Source organism: Zonotrichia albicollis, chromosome 5, assembly GCF_047830755.1.
Source record: "Zonotrichia albicollis isolate bZonAlb1 chromosome 5, bZonAlb1.hap1, whole genome shotgun sequence".
NCBI lineage: Eukaryota > Metazoa > Chordata > Aves > Passeriformes > Passerellidae > Zonotrichia > Zonotrichia albicollis.
The window spans coordinates 45,322,317-45,339,767 of record NC_133823.1 but is presented as its reverse complement, the minus strand read 5'-3'; the positions used below and the strand labels follow the sequence as shown (position 1 = coordinate 45,339,767).

Below are 17,451 nucleotides of genomic sequence, written 5' to 3'. Positions count from 1 at the left end.
TTCCTGCACGTTCTGGAGTGCATTCCTGCAGGTGCCTCCACTGCTCAACCTGGGACTCCTGGAGGCTGAACATGGCTGAAGAACATGTGGGGAAGCACCTCCAGACTCGAGCAGCTCTGATGAACAGCCTGGAAGTGAAAGACAAACTGTTAAATGAAGCAGACCATTATTTACCCTTCTTCTTAGATTTCTGCCATCATATTACATTAAAAGAGGTTTCAGGACTCAGGAGCAGATGCTGACCTGTGAGAATGCAAGACACAGATTTTATATGTATTTGCAAGTGTGTTGCATAGGATCAAAGCATAAAAACAAGTTTAATCTTTTTTAATTAATTTATCAGCTGCAAATCTGTTTTTTATGTGTATATAAAGATTCTATTATCTACACTCTAGGCATCAGCTTCCTAGTGATATTAATGAGATTGATGTAAACTTGTTGTGATGACATTTAGTTATAGAAAAACATGTTTCCAAGTAATGTAACAGTAGTTTTCTAGGACTAACATGTACCCTTTTTCATCAGTAGATGTGCTTATGGTTTACAGGAACACTAGCTAAATACAATTTAGTATTTATTGAACATACAACATGGACAATTCTTTTTTTCCTTAGTATTTTAATGATGTGGAAAAACTTAATTCTGATTACGTAATACAACTGTACCTCATTGAAATGTTCTCATATTGAAAATTTCCTTCTACAGAAATCAGAACTACAGATGTAAAGTGGCTGTTTTCAGTGACTCATCTGTTGCTACTGGTTTCTAAAACTGTCCATTTGTTATTATCTAGAGTTATAATTCCTTAACCACACCTTATATCTCTGTTGTTTTAAAGTTCTGCTAATTTAGAATCTTATTTTTTCTGTAGCTGGATAACTTTAAATTGTGCAGCAGGCTCAGATGAATTTTTACCTGTTGTTACCAGCACAGTAATGGTATAGGAGGTAAAGAACTCAGGATTAGACCAAATCCTAACCATTCAGGTGTTCCTTGCTTATTTAATGCAGGAAATAACATCCTCACAAAATCCATTTTGTACCTGCTGCCAGATGATATTTCTCTGATTCATGGAGGAAAGTCCATGTCTTTTGTCCCCTCTTTCATACAGACACATTTATAGCAATCTTTCATCGTGTTCTTAACCAGAGGAAAATTCTTTACCAGAGGCAAAAAATGCAAGGCAGTGATTAAAAGTTGAAGTTATAGGGAGTAGTTCTTCGTTGATTCTAAGAAAGGTTGTTACAGCAGCCAAAAGACACACGCCTATACATCACAGAGCTGTGCCACATCTAGCAAAAGAAGCTTGATGCTGCCAGCTTCCTGGTAGAAATCCCTTTTAAATCACAATAAAAGACTAAATCCCTAGCATAATACTTTCTGAAAAGAAAAATACAGCCTGCCAGTATCCTGCCTTAGCTGGGAGGTAAGGAAGATTTCATTCACTGTTTATCAGTGTTTATGCCCATGCCCTTTCTGTACAGATGGAAATGTAGTGAAGCAGAAGCTATTTGGGAAATAGAAGCAGGCTGGCAAAGACTTACAGCAAGATATGAAAATAAAAGGCTCAGTACTATTTGTCAGAAATGGCAATGCAAACTAGCTCCATATCTGGAATGAAGGCTTCACTTTTTCAAGCACTGTTAGCTTGTGGGTTGTTTGTGGGCTTTTTCCACAATTTCTGGTCTTGAATACTTATAAATTTATAAGTGTTCTTAATCAAATGGCTGGTTTATATCTAAATTGCATAGGAATGGAAAGCTGACCAAGGAGGAAGAAAACTAAGATGTCAAATTACTGTGTCTGAAGGTTTGTTGAACTATTTTTAAGACTGTTTAATGTGCCAGAGTCATTGCTGGTTCTAGCATGTATTCTTCTGGCTCCTGTACTAAAAAAATGAGCTTGATGTCTCCTGAGGGACTGAATTATTTTTTTCCTATTAAATACAGGTTATCTCTGCAATCTTTCAGAAGTGTGTGTTTCAAAATATTGGAAACAAAAATTAAAATAATTAAATAATTATACTGAAACATACAGAGATACTTTTTCTTGAAGGCTAAACAAATCATGGATCCATAAAACAGGCAAGAAGAAAACCCTCAGACTCCTCTATATAGGTCTACAGTCTTGAAGTCAGTGCTTAGAAAAGGCAGCTAAGCTTGACAGGAAAGCAAGAAATGAAAGGAAATATATAGACATGCTCCAATCCCCAAGGTATTACCTTCTCTGCCCTTCCTCCACCCTGCCTGCACTGCCAGAAGGCTTACCCTTGTGCACTGCACTCTAGTGCTGATCCAGGACTCCAGCTGCTTTTTTCCAGAGGAAAGCCTACTGAAGAGAGGCTGCCTTTGCCCCTGGCACAGAAACTCTTCTCATCTGCATGGATAAAGTGAAGGGTTAAGCTGAAGTAGTTAAAGCAGTCATCTCATTTAATTTAAAACAAGATGAAAAGCAAAATGAACAGAGACTGAAGCATGTGGTTTAGAACAGAATATCCCTGGAGTCCCTTAAGCCCTTCACAACTAAAACATCATGACAGATTTTAGTATTTTGGAATCTCTCTCTTTCTCCTACTACTTCCAGAAAACCCTTGATGTTCCATATCAGGGAAAGTTTATAGGTAGTCTCATGCCTGAGAGTCTCATCCTGTCTCATGCCAGGATTATGTTCACTGGTATTATGCCAGTTTTCTAGCCACCTCCAGAGCAGCAGCTTGTTTTTTCTCTTAGTCAAGGATATTCTTTTAATGGCAAGAATAGTATGAAAAAAATACTGCAGTATTTTCTGTGGAGACCAGCCAAGGAAAAAAAAAAAAAAAAAGCTAATCAATTTAGTCTTCTTTTTATTTGTTCTTTATCTCAGTTCCTTGATATTTTCTTGTCCTGCACCAATTAAATTTTTTGCCAGACTTTTTTTTTCCCCCTTGAATAACTTCGTTTTTTTACTTTTAAGCCAGGTATCTTAAGCTTTATTTTTCTAGATTATTGGGGCATCCTCTCATTTCTCTTTTTTTGCTGTGGTGAATCAACCTTCACTATGCATCAGTGCAGTGTTTTATTCATAATACAGTGGCCACAATCTCTGGCTATCTGCTAAGATCATCAGTTTTAATACATCTCTTTTAAGTGATTTCTTCTTGCTGATCAAATAGATGGAAAATAATACCAGGTAATCAAAAGACAAAACCATTTGCAATCTGTATTTCAAATGAAATGAGAATTGCTAGTAAAGCACTTACTTTTGCGTGTCTGAAACTAAAAAAATTTTCATTAACATGGGAATATGAGGACAGCCAAGGATGAGCAATAATTCTGAATCAAACCTTTTCTGTAAAAATATTAGTTATTGCAAAAGAGTATAGCTATGATCCAACTTTGTCAATATATAGAAAGATATTATTAGGAACAGTAAAGATGTGGACCTTTGCCAAGATGTGCAAGATTAAATTTCCAAATCTTCTTCTCTTAGCTATCTTTAAGTACTCTGTTCTTTGTAAAATATATTTCTATGTATAATCCTGCACACAAGAGTGACCTGTGGCCTGAAAATTTTGGTCATTCTTTTTCTCAGAAAACTTTGAATAAACTACATTCTATTCAGCAGTGTATGTGTACATCTGCCCTGTCCTTCACAGTATATGTAGAAACTAAGAATTTGTACCTTAAAGGCTAAAATAGAATCCAGAGAATTACCAGCGTCTCAGAGACATATAGTGACTTGGAATTTATCAGGTGAAGATTTCCAGGACATCAGTTAATGCTGCTTGCAAATACAGATGAATGCATCACATCATGTCTTTTAGAGTCCTCTCATAGGTAAATCTTCCATTTCCTTTTCACAGCAACAAGACATTGGCATCTTATCTGGTGGCATGCAATGAGTTATTTAATATGAAAGCAATTACTACTACTACTTCTCTTTCATTTTCATCAGAAAAGCACATTGTTTGTAGAAGAAATTCTTGCTTTAAGCCACTAAGTTCATGCCCTCACCTTTAATATTGTAAATTTTCAGGTTTGCTTCAGCCTAGGGCCAGATATTGAATACAATATTCCAGTCCTTCTCTAAAGTGAAAATATTCCTATCTGATGTCCTCACATTTTGTAGCAAAAATCGTGGAAGTACAATCAAAGTTACAATACAATCAGTATGACTTTTCTAATACAGATGAGATCTCCAAATGGGGAATTTTTATTGCTGCTTTCTTAATTGCTGCAGGGTTTTTATTCTCTTTAAAAACAGTGGCAACTGAATTCACCAACAGAAAACACTGTCACATATCAGGCTGATAGTTCTTTTCAAGTCTTCTTTCAAAATTTTCCCCTGTATTTATCAAAATTGGTAAAATTTCAAGATGAGCCATCCAAATAACTTTCTCACTACAGATGGCTTGCTGAAAGTGCTCATTTTTTCCTACATAACCCTTCTATGTGAGAAAGCCAAATCTGCCATAGTATTGAGGACCATGCTGGTCCCAGGTTTTGGTTGGGAATGGCACAAATAAATAGAAATTGTGAGAAGGCTTCTAAGAAGCACTGGGTTACAGGTGAAAAAATACAGCAACTCTTTGAAATATATAAAGTAATTCAAATAATATCCTAAACTCTCAAAACTTGTTAGCCTTCTTTAGCTATCTGAAAAGTTAATCCTGCTAAATCTCACATATGCCTGCAACCACATGCAGAGACTATAACAAAGTATAACACAGATTTTTCAAAATTTTTTTCCTCTGGGTTATTTTGCTTCTAGTATTATCTTTCACCTAGCATTTCTTTAGATTAGCACCTCTGGCGTAGTTTCTTTAGTGGTAACAACTGGGAGAGTGCTGTCTCAAGGTGGAAATAGTAGCCATTTAAATAACACACTGCTTACAGCTGCTTAGCACAAACCCAGGTAAGATAACATAGTGGTTAAATTCCCTATAGCTATTACAACTTGTCTGCATTTATGTTCCATTCTAAATGCTGAATAGAGTCCTCAGGACAAAGCTGAAATGTTCATTCTGTTGCTTAGATACTACTTTCACAGGCTTCATATGAAAAATCTGTGTATACAGGCAAATAAGCAGATAAGTTAATAGGCTGAACCCGCAATGGTCAAACATTAATCACTCCTTTTGTACTATCTTTTGTACTATATTTCAGTGTGGAAGAAACAGGTGTGGACTGCATAGTACACTAACACAATGCAAAATGAAAATATCCATGCTTTTCTGGGATGCCTCCTTCATGCATAGATATTTGGGGCCACTCTACCCTAATGAAACAAGTTACATGAATCTGCATTCATTTGACTTATATTTGTGTATTCTTGCTGTATAGGATACAGAAATGAATATCCTGTTTGTTTACTTATGCAAGAGTCACTTATAATTTGTGACATTGCAACAACAGATGAAAACCAAGATCATATCTTAAAGTTAGAAAATCACCTTTGTGACATACACTATGGGCTTTATTCCATAACTGGGAGGAGTAAAATTTGAAATGGTTCCAATATTCTATTCAGAATGCCCAAATTATATCTAGTGACAACTGCTTTACTAAAAATAGATGCTGTTCTGCATGAGCATTAGATTGGTTCCTACTATGCCATCTCCTCAGTAGAAGGAAAAAAAAAGAAAAAAGAAAAAGCAATTTTGGTATGTGTTCTGCTCTTCTAATTAATTTGTTAATTTTTTTTAGCACCAATAATTTATGACTTGGAGCAACATGCTCAACAAACTGGGTGTTATGTAAAAGCTGGCAGTTACAACATCACAATACAACAGCATTACCTATTATGTACTTACGGTGATACATACTAGTCTTGTGAAACACGCCACAAGTTATAAAGCATTTTGGAGCAAATCTATTCTGCTCTGCTCAGCAAAATGAAATTGCTGCACAAATTACTGGTTTTGCCTTTTGTTATATTTTTTTTTGTTAATCCCCTGCAAGATAAGTGTGTACTTTCATAGGCTCTGCATTAAGGAACAATTGTGAAAGCAACAGAGACAGAGCAGAATTAAATACCTAGATTTAATGCCCAGTGCCTCTTTGCTGGAGGGAAGAATAGATAGCAAAATAATTCTGAATTAGAAAACAGTTATGTTTTGTAAACAAATTTTCACTCCTTGAACTAGATTTAATTGGTTATTTAGTTCCGCCTTTAGCATTATTTTAATATCATTTCATCATTTAGCTCATATAATTACTGCAAAGATTAAAAAAAATCAGTCAAGATATTTAGAATGACAAATCAATCTATCTATCTGCATTAAATGTACTTTCCATCAGTTTCTACTATCAAAGACTATAAACTATAAGCTGCTAAGTACCCCTTCTGGTGCAACTTCAAGATGAATAATTGTGTATATATATAATTTTTTATTTTTCTGAACCTGAATTTTTTATCTGTCAGGGACATAGTAACTACTGACAGAATTACTGGTCTTTAAAATTCTCCTGTAAAGAGTTATTGTAACAATAATGACATTCCTTACATTATATACTGTCTACAAAATTATCCTACAGTAGATTATAATTTTCCAGGCATGGGTTTTGGTGAGAGAGACTGAATTTTAATGATTGGTTTCTATGTTTGCTTTTATGAAATGAGCCATGCTCAAATATTATCATTATAAATATGCTTATTTAAAAAAAAAAACTTAATCTTCTCACCAAGAATCATGTCTCAGTAGAGGTGATTGGTTGTTTGGGTTCATTTTTCTTTAAAAGAATATTATTAGATACTGTATTTTTGTTAAATACCATGCTTGATTTTTTTCCTCAACTTTTCCCTGAAATGTATTTCCAAACTTTTTTTGTCTGCAGAAGTCATTGGTTATTTAACATCTATTTTCCACTAAAACCCAAGAAAACAAAATATATAAATCAAGAAAACAAAGAGACACAAGCATTTAACCAAATATTTTGACAATTTACAATCAAACAAAGTCATATTATGAATTTTCTGCTGTGAATCAGGTAACATTCTTTAGTTCCTTCCACCTGCATGACACAATATCTGCCCTCCTTTTTGCCTCCCAACAGTCCCTTACATTGTACAAAGGGATGCATATTGAAAAAGGGATGAGGGAATGTTTTTACAGAAAACCAGTTCAACTATTTGATACCTATAGGCTTTCCAGAATGTAGGGGAGGCATTTAGATACCTAAAATTTATGCACTTAAATTCCTCCCCAGAGGGGAGTGCAGAAATGGGAGGGAAGCATCCAGTCAGCCTTCAGGCCAGGCGATCCTGACGTGATGTTGGTCGGGTGCTCACCAGGGCAATTGGCAGCTCCCTCCTGGCCAGTCCCTGCAGAAATCAGAGTATTCAAATGCAGGGAACTCGTGCTCAGGTCTTATCCTGGCACGGAGTCAGAAATCCTGGAGGGCACCTCTGACAGCAGGAGGGCTGGGCAGGGTTCCCACAGCCCACAGTGCAGCCATAGCCTGAGATACCTACTTGAGTCTTCCTTCTTCTGAACTTCTCTTTTTAGCCAAGGGCTGGATCCTGTTACACTATAAAAGCATCCATTTCATGATAAAAGGTGATGAGAAGTACGGTCATCGTTATGGAAGTTAATTTGATATTTAGAATACCACAGTGAGAGGGAACAAGCTCATTACAGCACACCCTCCCACTGCAGGCAGAACCAGCAGGGAGAAGAGGCTCTGCAGAGGAGTGACTTTATGCCTCTCAATATACTGTTTTAGTGATGGTGTAGGGGTACATCTTTTAGTGTTTGAAAGAATTATATCATGTATATAAGACCATGGTTTCCTTTACTGTTAATTAAAGCAGTTTGATGACTCAACGTAGCTGGTTCCTTTCTGTTTTTAATATAAGTGATACAATATATAATACTGGAACCATCATAAATACAGGTACTTCAATTCATAACTTATAATCAGTAAAACTCTACTTTTAATCATAAAAGTAGCTGTCCTTCAAGACCTCCTAAAATAGTCATGTCATGTAGACATAATGAGGCATTTTAGATTATTATTTTATTTAAACATTTATTTATTCATCTGTTCATTTGCTTGAAAAACATTTACTCATGATTTTATTCTTATAATTCTTGCACCCATCATGAATAATGTAGTTACATTATAGAAAGCTGCACGCATAGAAAGCTGCAGTTCAGCAAAAGTATGTCAACATTTAAGCACGTGAGTTGTCATTTTGAAGTCACGTGTATTACTGGTCAAACCACAAAGGGAGTACAAGTGATCTCAGGAGAGCTTCACCAATGGTAGAGTTTGCTTGAAATGACTGGGTAGATCTTTCAGTCAGACCTTCTGTGGCAGGACAATAAAAAGGTGACATGACATGTTTGATATATTTTCATTGAGCAAATAATAAATACTATTTTAAAATTAATTTTTTTCTACTGTCATGAACAATCTGTTCAGAAGCTCTATGTCCTTGAAGACAAGAATCTTAAGAATTCACCATATGGCCTGAATTAGATGGATTCATGTGGAATAATTCAAACCATTTACATTACTCATCTGCTACAGGAAAATATACACATATGTATGACAGAGATATATGTATTCTACCAGTGGAGCTAGGCATCAGGACTGACTTCTGAAGGGCATTCCAGAATTCAGGGAAGATGTTTGAGGGTGACAATCTCAAGGCTTAAATGAATGCAAGGATACAATGGTGAGGACCCACAGCCAGCAGCAGTAATTTCCCAAGCAGAGAGAATTCAATGAGGACAGAGGAAGCTGCTAATATCTTTCTATTATTATTCAGTTCTGTTTCTTATTTGAATTAAACTCACATCTTCCCCAGCATAGTAAGTAATTATATCACATGGATGTCTTCTGATCTCTTTTGGGATATTTTCTGCAAAATACTTCTAAAATTACTGGATCAGACTTGATGTTTACCAGTCTTCTATTTATGCCTAGAGGCTTAGATAGCCTCACCAGGGTTATAAGGAAATTTTGAATTCATAATATTGGAATGTGCAAGCATTGCTGTTGAACTTCAAGCACATGTGTGGGTTTTTGAATATGTTCCAGTTATAATGCTAAATACTCCAGATACCTTGTCTTGAGTACAGTTAACTTTTGGATTGGATTCATAATTTTTTTGAATCTGCAGGAATTTTGCAGTAATTTTATACTTTGCTGATTACAGCTGAATGTCTTACAATCGTTTTCAGAAACAGAAGACGATGTACAACACAGAATTTTCTGTACAATACAGAAGCTCAGCATATGCTGTTTACAGTTTTACATTACCTTCAGTATCATGAGTCTCCAGCGACTGATAGGTGCTTTAGAAGCACTGAGAATTTCTGCACGTTTGTGGTTTTAAGCAGTCTATGATTGTCCTGCTGTGAAATTACAGAAACGGCATACTTTGTAGCAAGTTCCATTTTAAGTTTTCCCCCTTCCAATTGTAAAAGCAACCAAATAACACTTTATTTATTGTCTACGAAACTAAACAGTTGTAGAATTACTATAATGTTCCCAGTGGCTTCCATGTTGCTGTATACAAGCTGATAAAACTGAAATCTTTTCATAATATCCTGCTGAGACAGAGGCTTGGGTTTTGTGCTGATCTGAACATTTTCTATATAATTTCTCTCTTGCTTTTCATTCTGCTAACAATCTTGTGTGGTGTTTGACCACTTCCCTTTGTAACAGCAATCTAATTTCAAGTGTTCACTAACATGTGGTAATTCTAGACTCATTAAAAATTAGACTTCTTCAGATATTTCAGTGTACTCCTTGGTGTTAAACTCTTATATCTCCTCTCAGATATTTACTTTACTCAAGTTATTGGCAGTTTTGCCAATAAAAAAAAATTCACAGCACACTGTTGAGAATTATCCTGATGTTAGAAAACAGAGGATGTGTTCACAGGCCTATGGTGTATGTATCAGGAAGAGAAGTTGTGACAGCACAGTCTCACAAAGACAAGGTTAAGGAGCAACCTAATCACAGCTGATTTCTGAAGAACAGATATAAAAATGCAGGGACAATCTCTTCTCAGCTGTGGCAAATGGCAAAAGAGGACAGGTTGAACATCAGAAGAGGCTTCAGAAGGATCTTGGTGCAACACTGGAACACCCGTGGATGATGTGGACTTTCTGGGAAGTTTTCAAGATCTGACTAGACAAACCAATGGCTGAGTGCTAGGGACAGTAATGCCTTGATCGGGATGTTCCTTCCAAACAACATTTCTCCAACCCTGTGATGTAATTCTGTCATTCTCCCTGCTTAATTTAGTGGAAGTGCATGTGGAAAAGTTTTGTGGATTTTTTTTTCTAAAAATGGATGATTATATTAATTGCTAAAATAGTTTAACAGAACTTCATATTTTTTTCTACAGAAAATAAGCACATACATGAAGAGCAACTAGGTCTCATTGTACAGTAAAGCTTCAATCCATTCCTTCCTTTTTCTTGTGAAAAATATGGTGATGATGTAAAGTCAGAGACTGTAAATTACCTACATGGAGCCTTAGGTTCTAAAGGGGATATGGACTGCAACTCTTAAAGTCTTGGACATTTATGAGAGATGTTTTATTCCCTACCCAAAAACCTCTTTTGCTTCTTATCCTTCCATTATTCAAGGAGCATGACTGAATTATTAGCCAATGATTATAATTCCTTTCTTATCTAAAGCTGAAATCTTTATGCCTCCTATTAAAGACTGCAGGGAGACAACACCAGTAAAGAAGCATTCAATGAAATCCTTTCATGCACATTGACACCCAATACTAACTAATACAGCAGATGGAAAACTGCCATAGGAATGTATTTTCCTTCCTTTCTTGCATCCACTTCCCTCAGCCGTATAATGTAATATTTGTTTTTTGTCATAGAAGAGCTACCTGCAACAATGCAGCCAGGGGTATCCTAGCTTAATGGCCAGGCTCTGAGCCCACACTGATGGGAGCAGTGTATGTTTGCTGCTGTCTGTATTGTACAGGGAAGATGTGCATACAATGCATTTTTTTTAAGATTCACATAAAGAATGAAATAAAACCTGTGGGAAGAAATCAAATCCAGCATTTACCAATATAGCAAAATCTATCAGATTAAACAATTAATTTTTCATTGGATTAATCTATATAGTGTGTGCAACAAACCTTGCTTGGGAAAGTGATTTTACAGCCATGATTTATGGGATCAGTAAACGGAGATTACCCATCATGCTTGTCAATCTTTGCATTGCATTGATAATTTACAAAAATAGCTTTAAAAGTAAGTAGGGTATACTTCGTGATTCCCTTAAGAATATGTACGGACTTGCTAGAGAGTAGGCATCTCCAGGAGACCTTTCAGAGCTTTAGCAAGGAAAAGCTTTTGGATCCCAGTTGAGTTCCTCAGTGTATAAGTCTGCTGTACTAAATATGCATCTCATGAAGAGAAAGTTGGGTACCGAATAATGAATTCTGCCCAAGCCTCAAGCGTTGTTGGACTTTTCCCTATAAATTTCTGATGAATTGGTAAAGCTGCACTAAAGAAATAGATTAGAAACTGACTGATCCCCGCACAATAGTGACCTCAATTTTGTAGATGCTAAGAATCACAAACTAATCAAAGTCTCCTTCTTTTCATTAGAGACAAGCATTTTATTTTATTTTATTTCTGATTCGTATTTATTTTTTCCCAAGGACCTTTTTAGATTCTATCAACAAGTAAGACCATTTTCCCTAAGATATATTGTGATTTCTCAGTTCCTGAAGCAAAAAAGATACAGAGGAGGCTATGGCATAAGTTAATTTATTTACAAGTACTTGCTTCTACTGATTAATGTTTGTCTGAACCAGAAGGAACCTGATTTTGGGTTTTGTAATTTAAAATGTGAAAGCTAATACAACTGCTAATACAAACTCTTTTTTTCTCAGGCATGTCATAGCTATTTTACAGTCCGCAGAAAGGAGAAACTGTCTATTTTTCTGTCCTTAAACCTAACCCCTGCTCTTGACCAGAAGTATGATGTTGGCCAGACATTTCAGGTCTTGATATTCATACAATCTACTCATTGATATTTGCTACTGATCTTACTCCAAGTTTATTGTACTACAGCTCAGAGTAAAAGCCTATCTTTTCTTTGCAGTAGTTTCCCACTCTGGGCACTAAAATGACCTTTATTATCACCCTTGGACTTTTAGGGAGGAGTGATTCCCCTTTCTGAAAGAACTTGTGGACAAAATTGTACATTATGCATCAGCTTGGAGGACAACATACTCAATAAATGCTCTCCATTACTCTAAAATGTAAAAATATAATTTAATTTCCTTTGCATTCATCAGCACCTGTTGTTTTCAACTTTAGCATGCCCACCTCCCCATTAATTTGATAGAAACAATGTCAAGGTGAAGCCAACTTCAGTTTGGTGATTGTAGAAATTCAACATTGTGAGAAAGCTGTGAGGAAGCCTACAGCAGGGTCATAAGGAAAAGCATAGAAACATATAAAATCCTAAAGGAAACACAAGGAGTGGGAGGCCAGCAGCTGGAGCCTGGGAAAGACTGGCCAGCAGAAACTTGCTGTGTGTCTCCTTACATAGCCCAGGAGCCCACTGGAGCCCTTGGAAATCTCTTACATCTGTTAGACAATGAAGGATTGCTTTATAGTTTGAAACCAGATGTATTTTGATCACAGCATCTCTTTGTGCATGTCTAATTGTGCTTGAAGAGTATGACAGAGTTTCAAGAGCATCCTGAACGATCACCAGGATAAAAATCCTAAGGACTTGTCCCAGCCTGCCAACCAGACTGATGAGCAAGTGAGAGACAAAAAGAGAGACAGATTTCTCTTTGTTCCTTGTGCATTTTTCCAAAAGTTTTAATAATATCAGGATATGTGCTGATATCTATTTTACTGTATTTGGTGTACAATTTATGAACAGCTGAAATGCTATCCACCATCATTACCAGGACCTTATGTATTCTCAGTTTTCATTGAGAACAATAATAGCTCTACCATAATGCCAGTGAATCTAGGGAAAGGGTTTCTATTGACTTGGATGGGGGATGGAGTAGTATCCAAACGAGGTAGAAAATTATTTTCTCTGTTTGCTATTTATCAGAAATTAATCTGAAGAATAGCTGACTTTTAAAGAATAAATAGTCTAAAATAATGAAAATAGTTTATTCAGCATAATTGCTCTGATGATATAGAAATATTCCAGCCCAGGATCTGACTAATTAGTGTAAAAAAAATATTTTGGACAGGCTGAAAATCTTCCTTCCTTTTCCTCACTATTAAATTTCAGTTCATATTCCTTAATAATGGAGTGTAACTTTAGAAAATGCCCCCTGCACAAGAAAAGGCATAAGCAAAATGATACAAATACCTCTGAGATTAAGGCATTGACCAAGTTCTCTGTGTTTGTATTCAGAGGTATAAAGAATGGCGCAATTTCCTCTTTTCCATACTTCTAATTAACACTAAGCTATGCAATGTTCTTTCAGTGATCCAAGTTAACTGAAATTTGAGACATAGCAGCTTAAGTCAGCTTTGTATTGCTAAAATTGAAAACAGCCCACCCTTGTCATTTAATTATTTCTGGACATCTTACCTACTTGTGCCTATGCCTGCACCTAATTTGCATTCCACCAGTTATTTGTTTTTAAATGTCATGCAGTTAAGCACATCCTGGACATACTAAGGTAAAACAGCAAAACAATTTCTACTTCCTCAAAAGTTTTATGACTGTTGAGATATAATTCTCCCTCAAACTTCCAGGACTAATGTTGTATTGCTGTTCATTCAGATGGAATGGAAATTTTTATTTCTATTTTGAACAAATATGAAGACTTTAAAAAAAATAAGCTGTCTGGGACAAAAACTTTACAACAGATCTATTAAAATTTTTAAAAAAGCACTTGTGCATCTATTTGCTAAAATGGAGTATGCCCTATCAAGGACAAAGAAGTTACCATAAATAAACAGAATATCAGAGTAATAAACAGAATATCAAGAGCATATGATGGATTGTAAAGAGTTATTGCTGATATGCACATTGGCTTGTCACACTGGACTGCAGAACATATAGTATTTGGTGGAGTTTACTGCGAAAATATTTCTGGAATGCATTGGACTGATTACACAGTAAGAGACTGACCAACAGAGTTAAAGATATTTGACTGTTTAAAACATATTTATAAAATACAGCTTTTGACTGAGTTAGCTCACAACTAATGAACTAATATCTTCTTGAGGTCAAAGAAGCAATTTACTGAGCTCCATCTAATGGGGAACTGTGTGTTTAATCTAGTTCTGCCAGCCAGGCTGATTCTGCATAGCTGTCACCCATTGCTGTGGACAGTGATTGTGAATTGAAAACTCAGGAAACATGCAGAACATACTGATTTTTTTACTAGAAACTAGGATCCATCAGATATTGAGGATTCTGAATGTCTGGGTAAGAGTCACTCAGTAGCCCAGACTCAGAGTCTGGATTTCAGCAGTATTGATTTTTGGTAGAGTGCTTTTTCTAGCAGCTGTTGTGGGATAGAGGAGCTAAATCTTCCTGAAATTAATGCTACCTGACAGTACAGTGGCCAAGGTACACAGGTGTGAGTGCTGGGTGTAGATCTGGCTCACAGACCTCTACTGCTCTGAGCTGCCTCACATGGGATGCATCCCTCATGCCAATAAACACTGTAAATATCTCCCAGTCCTGCTGTACTTTATGTCTCTCATATTTTAAAGGGACTCCTGAGACTCCTAAGCAAGGAATGTGAGCTGTCACATTTTTCCTACCCATCTTGGTCTTAAAACAGCTGTGTTTTCTACTCCTCTGGTTGCTCCTTGCAGGTTTTAATGAGGATCATCAAAGGAAAACACACACTCTGCCTGAGGCCTTTCTTTTGCTCTCCCCACACAAGGGAGATGTACTCACTGGGAGGGTGTGAGGTGTTTTACAGTAACAGGAAAAAGGCAGAGGAGAATATGGCAAGCAGGAGAGCATCTTCCTCGCTGGAGGCTGCCCATGTACCTCCACCAGATTTTTTCATATTCCGTCTTCTGTCATTAGGGCTACCCCATCTGATACAAGCCCACTGTGTTTAAAGACCAGGGAATATGCATATTGGGGACCATGTGAATGAGTGAAAAGAAAACTTGCTGTTTTGGAAAAGGAGATTTCACCTGACTATTTTTGTGACTATTTCACTATAGGCTCCACCATCTGAGTGCTTGATTTTTGTAAGAAAATTTTTAAGAAACTAAACTCTTCTCACAGCATGTTTATGAAATGTAAAAGTATCATTATTCTTGCTGAGAAGTCTCCAGGCCAGATGCTGAGAGATGCCTGTACCTAAAGGAAATCAGCAGGATATGTCACTAAGCACCTTTAGGCTTCAAAGCCCAAATGTCTGCCCAAGATGCGAAATCCAAAAAAGTGCCTGAGTTGAACCCATGTGGACTAAGTCTCAACCCAGTGTATAAACTTATCCCCTTAATTCCTTGAACTGCTTGAAAAATTTTGGTAAACATATGTAAACAATTTATGTAACAACTAATGCTGCAGCTTCACATTGCCCAGTTCACTCAAATCTGAACACATGACATTGTGTACATAGGGATTTGTAGGCACAAAGGATATTATTACTGTTGCCATGCATTGTATTTGCACTGTGATTTTCCTTAAATGTGCAGCATTGTTTTGTTAAGCAATCAGAATGCAAATACCACTGGCACAGCTAGAATGCATTCAAGTGCCCAAGTACACAAAGAATGCAAACTGTGCAGTAAAGCACACAAAGCCCAACAAGCCAATTAGTACCATACTGCAGTGATTACAGAGCAAAGTGCCTTCTGAGGTGCAGTTGTCAGGTTATACTGAGGGAAGGCTTTGCAGTGTTTTAATGCAATGATATTTTTAATGCAATTGTGTGCTGCCACAGTAGTCATATTTCACCAGCATAAGCTGCTCTGGGAAAGAGGCACTATTCTCTGCTTGTACCTTGCCTAGGTATCATTCTTGATTAGCCATAATAGGCACTGCATAATAGTCATGAGGATAATTATTCTAAGGATAAGAATTATGATTGGCCAGACCAAAGCCCCATCTACCTCTGTATCCTTTTTCTGGTAAAAGTCAGGAGTATACTTTTAAGCAAAAAACATGACAAAACAGACGTGTATAGAGTGGTATGGCTTTGAGATTCCAGCAATCTGGAATAAGGATATGAAAACTGGAACTAGACTCTGTGGGAATCCTCTAGTGGTTTGATTTGCTTCATGGTCTCTGTTGTAACTTAATGACTCAAAACCAGATAACCACAGCTCACCTGCCTTCAATACCCCTGCCAGTATATTCACATATATGAATATATACACACACACAGAGAAAAAACACCACACACTGTCCTGTATATGCCACCTACCACTGAAAGATGGTGCAGGTCTTCAGTATAGTGATTTGAAAGGTGTACTGAGGGAGAGGTTAAAGTTTTTAAGGAAAGTCACCATGTGACTGTCATGGTGTCAGAAACCATGTCAACCCTTCTTTGAGAGACAGGATGGACTAAATGTCCTCTTGGTGCTCTTTCCTGCACTGATTTTTTTCATGAAGCGATGATTATTCAGCTGCTATAACAGCTAGAAAGTTCAATTTTAATTAGTCTGAAATAGGAAAATGTCTTTCATTCTGCTTGAAAAAGGGACACACATAATGTTTCTTCTGGTGTAACCAGATGAAGACCTGTAAAAATTGTGATCATGTAAGGACCATAGCTGTTCAAGAAGCCCTAGCCATAGCCTAGGAACTGAACAACCATACATACATCTTCTGGCCATGAGCAGCACAGAGAGAGGTGTGATTTATCTTAGCAAAAGCATGTCTACATTATTCACCAAACAAAGGTTGTGGGTCTGGTGAATATTTCTGTGGAGCTTCTTTCTGCACTTTAGGGTATTCTTAGCAACTGACCTTAGCAACTGATCTGAGCTTCCTCCTTTGCAGAAGGACCCATGCAATAAATCAGACTGGTGTGCTGGAAAGAGAGAATTTAAGTATATAGGCAGGGATGGTAGTGAAGCTAACTGCAAAGTGCTCCATTAAACATATCACCTCAGTGTCTGCCCTCAGAAATTCACGTCTCCAGGGTGATCTTCTCTTTTGAGAAGTGGTCCTTTTTATAAGGCAGGAAGCATTAGGTATGCTCATATCTCAGTCAAAGAGTTTCCTACGCAGTGCCAACAGTTATTCAGCAGTACTCATTATGCAGGTGAGCTACATCACAGCGCTGCTACTCTGCAACACTCTGCAGATCTCTATGCACCATGTGCACAATGTCTGAAATATAAGCAAATTTATGCTGCACTCATCCTTTTTGTGGTTATTAGTGTCACTTAGTATCATCTTCCTCCAGCAAATTGACTCACCAAGCAAAATGCACAAGTGCACTTTAAAGCAGATCACATTATCACGCCTACCTCTTCTGGAGAGCCAAGTGTCATTACTACTTTTCACA

General features: G+C 36.9%; 1 long non-coding RNA gene across 1 annotated transcript; it reads right to left on the bottom strand.

Moving 5' to 3' along the window:
• LOC141729179 (uncharacterized) lies at positions 1 to 7,574 on the bottom strand. The gene is made up of 3 exons (XR_012580480.1): positions 7,453 to 7,574; positions 2,268 to 2,376; positions 1 to 128 (listed from the first exon to the last, which is right to left on the bottom strand). It is a non-coding gene; the product is annotated as an uncharacterized LOC141729179 (long non-coding RNA).
• Between the last annotated feature and the right edge of the window lie 9,877 nt (positions 7,575 to 17,451).